This window comes from Myotis brandtii, unplaced genomic scaffold (genome assembly GCF_000412655.1).
Source record: "Myotis brandtii unplaced genomic scaffold, ASM41265v1 scaffold842, whole genome shotgun sequence".
NCBI lineage: Eukaryota > Metazoa > Chordata > Mammalia > Chiroptera > Vespertilionidae > Myotis > Myotis brandtii.
Window position 1 is genome coordinate 499337 of NW_005371421.1, and position 4079 is coordinate 503415.

The window sequence follows — 4079 nt, forward strand, 5'->3', positions numbered from 1 at the left end:
TGCAAATGGTAAGAATTCCTTCTTTTTCTACAGCAGCGTAGTATTCCATTGTGTAGATGTACCACAGTTTTCTAATCCACTCATCTGCTGATGGGCACTTAGGCTGTTTCCAAATCTTAGCTATTGTAAATTGTGCTGCTATGAAAATAGGGATGCATATATCCTTTCTGATAGGTGTTTTTGTTTTCTTGGGATATATTCCTAGAAGTGGGATTACATGGTCAAATGGAAGTTCCATTTTTAATTTTTTGAGGACATGCCATACTGTTTTCCACAGTGTCTTCACCTGTCTGCATTCCCACCAGCAATGAAAGAGGGTTCCTTTTTCTCCACATCCTCTCCAGCACTTGTCATTTGTTGATTTGTTTATGATAGCCATTCTGACAGGTGTGAGATGGTACCTCCTTGTTGTTTCGATTTGCATCTCTCAGATGATTAGTGACTCTGAGCATGTTTTCATATGTCTCTTGGCCTTTCTTATGTCCTCTTTCAAAAGTTGTCTATTTAGGTCCTTTGCCCATTTTTGATTGGGTTGTTTATCTTCCTTTTGTTAAGTTGTAGGGGTTCCCTATAAATTTTAGAGATTAAACCATTATTGGTGATAACATTGGCAAATATGTTCTCCCATGCAGTGGGCTTTCTTGTTATTTTGTTGGTGGTTTCTTTTTGCTGTGCAGAAGCTTTTTATTTTGATGTTGTCCCATTTGTTTATGTTCTTAGTTTCCATTGCCCTAAGGAGCTATATCAGTAAAGATATTGTAATGACAAATGTCTCCTATTTTGCTGCCTATGGCTTCTTCTAAGATTTTTATGGTTTCCCATCTTCTAAGATTTTTATGGTTTCCTGTTTTATGTTTAAGTCCTTTATCCATTTTGAGCTTATTTTTGTGTATGGTGTAAGTTGGTGTTCTGGTTTTATTTTTTGCACATATCTGTCCAGGCCTCTAGTTGTTGTATAAAAAAAGCCATAGATTTCTGGGTGTTAATTTTGTATCCTGCTGCATTGCTGAATTCATTTATTAAGTCCAGTAGTTTTATGATGGAGCCTTTAGGCTTTTATTATGTTGAGGTATGATCCCTCTATTCCCACTTTGCTGAGAGTGTTTATCAGGAAAGGGTGTTGGATTTTATCAAATTCTTTTTCTGCATAAATTTATATGATTATGTGATTTTTGTCTTTCAATTTTTTTTTTTATGTGATGTTTATATGGGTCATGTTTTCTTATCCATTCAGCCACTCGCTGTCTTTTGATTGGAGCATTTAGTCCATTTACGTTTAAAGTTATTGATAGGAACTTGTTTATGGCCATTTTTATTTTTTTTGATGTTCCTTCTTCTCCCTTTTTTTTATTTTTTTCTTCTTTTTACAGCAGTTGCTTTAGCATTTCTTGCATTGCTGGCTTAGTAGTGATAAACTCCCTTAGCTCTTCTTTGTGAAGTTCCTGATTTCCCCTTCAATTTTGAATTATAGCCTTGCTAGATAGAGTTATCTTGGATTCACTCCCTTCCTTTACATCACTTTGTATACTTCCTTCCATTCCTTTCTGGCCTGATGTTTTTCTGTTGAGAAATCATCTGATAGTCTAATGGGAGATCCCTTGTAGGTAACTTTCTGTCTCTCTCTTGCAGCCTTTAAGATTCTCTCTTTGTCCTTAACATTAGCCATTGTAATTACGATATGTCTTAGTATGGGTCTTTTAGGGTTCATCTTGTTTGGGATTCTCTGTGCTTGTGAAGTTATTTTCTTTCCCAAATTAGGGAAGTTTTTTGACATTATTTCTTCAAATAGGTTTTCTAACCCTTGCCCCTCTTCTTCTCTTTCTAGCACCCCTATTAAACGTATGTTGCTTCATTTCATGTTGACCCAAAACTCTCTCAGGCTCTCCTCCTGTCTTCTGATTTTTTTTCTCTAATTGCAGTTCAGATTGCTGCTGGGTCCCGGCCACGTCGCAGACAGTGGCTGCTGGCTCCCCACTTGTTTGCGGGTGGCGTATGCTGGCTCCCCGCACATGCGCATGGTTAAGGGCAGTGGCTACTGGTTCCCCATGAGGTCACAGACAGCGGCTGCTGGCTCCCCAGGTGGTTGCACTTGGTGGCCGCTGGCTCCCCGCACATGTGCGTGGTCACAGGCAGTGGCTGCTGGCTCCCTGCGAGGTTGTGGGTAGAAGCTGCCGGCTCCCCTCATGCTCACAGTCGCGACCAGCAGCTGTTGGCTCCCCTCATGGTCATGGGTGACGTCTACTGGCTCCCTGCACGTACATGCGGTCTCGGCAGTGGCTGCTGGCTCCCCGCAAGGTCGCGGACAGTGGCTGCTGACTCCCCTCACGCGTGCGGTTGCAGGAGGCAGCTGCTCACTCCACTCATGATCGTGGGTGTCGTCTGCTAGCTCCCCACGCATGTGTGTGTTCTTGGGTAGTGGGTACTGGCTCCCTGCAAGGTCACGGATAACGGCTGTAGGCTCCCCATGTGTGCGTGGGCAGTGGCTGCAGGCTCCCTGAGGATGTGTGGTCGCGGGTGGCAGCTGCTGGCTCCCCTCGCACGCCTTTCTTGTTTTTTAGAGGTAGGCCTGTAGTGCTATGAACTTTTCCTTTCATTGTGTCCCATAAATTTTAGATTGTTGTGTGTTCATTTTTATTTCTTTCCAAGATTTTTAAAATTTCTTACTTAATGTCTTTGGAACCTATTCCTTGTTTAATAGCAGCATGCTGTTTAGACTCCATGTATTTGATTGTTTTTGAGCATTTTTATTGTAACTGATTTTTAATTTCATGCCATTGTGATCTGAGAAGATGCTTGATATGATTTCAATATTCTTGAATTTCTAGAGACTTAGCTTGTTTCCTAACATGCGGTATATCTTTGAAAATGTACCATGTGCACTTGAAAAGAATGTATATTCTGTGGCTTTGGGGTGGAATGTTTTGAAGATGTCAGTTAGTTCCATCTCTTCTAGAGTTATTTAGCATTGCTGTTTCTTTGTTGATTTTCTTGTCTAGAAGATTTATCTAGTGATGTCAGTGGGGTATTAAAGTCCCCTACTATGATCGTATTGCTGTCAATGTCTCCGTTGGTGTCCTCCTGAAGGTTTTTTTATATATTTCGATGCTCCTGTATTGAGTGCATATATGTTTACCAGAGTTATAGCCTCTTGTTGTATTTTTCCCTTCAGTATTATGAAATGGCCTTCCTTATCTCTTGTTATGGCCTTCAGTTTGAATTCTATTTTGTCACATATAAGTATTGCTTTCCCAGCTTTCTTTTCATTTCCATTTGCCTAAAAATTTTGTTCCCATCCCTTCACTTTCAGTCTGTGTGAGTCCTTTTTTCTAAGGTGGGTCTCTTATAGACAGCATATATATGGGTTATATTTTCTTATCCATTCTGTTACTCTGTTTCTTCTGATTGGAGCATTTAATCCATTTACATTTAAGGTTATTATTTTAGGTACTTGTTTCTTGCCATTTTTATTCTTTATATCTGTGCTCCTGTCCTTTCTATTTCTTCTTTTTACAACAGTCCTTTTATCATTTCTTGCATTGCTGGCTTGGTGGTAATAAACTTCCTTAGCCTTTTTTTGTCTGTGAAGCTTTTGATTTTCCCTTCAATTATGAATGATACCCTGACTAGATAAAGGATTCTTGAATTCAGTCCCTTGCCTTGCATCATTTTGTATTCTTCCTTGCATTCCCTTCTGGCCTGATATGCTTTTGTTGAGAAATATGTTAATTGTCTAATGGAATTCCCTTGTAGGTAACTTTCTGTCTCTGTCTGGCAGCCTTTAAGATTCTTTGTCCTTGATGTTTGACAATTTACTAGTAAATACGATGTGTCTTGGTGTCGGTCTTTTGTGTTCATCTTGTTTGGGACTCTCTGTATTTCTTGGACTTGTCTGACTTTTTTCTTCCAAAGTCAGGGAAGTTTTCTTTTTTAATACATTTGTGTGTTTTTTTAAATTAAATCTTTATTGTTCAGATTATTACATTTGTTCCTCTTTTTCCCCCCCATAACTCCCCTCCACCCAGTTCCCACCCCACCCTCCACCCTCACTCCCCACCCACTGTCCTCATCCATAGGTGCAC

General features: G+C 40.0%; 1 protein-coding gene across 6 annotated transcripts in view; it reads left to right on the forward strand.

The window, feature by feature from the left end:
- Positions 1-4079, forward strand: part of CCDC138 (coiled-coil domain containing 138) — a 246151-nt gene that overhangs the window by 22175 nt on the left and 219897 nt on the right. The window lies entirely within an intron of this gene.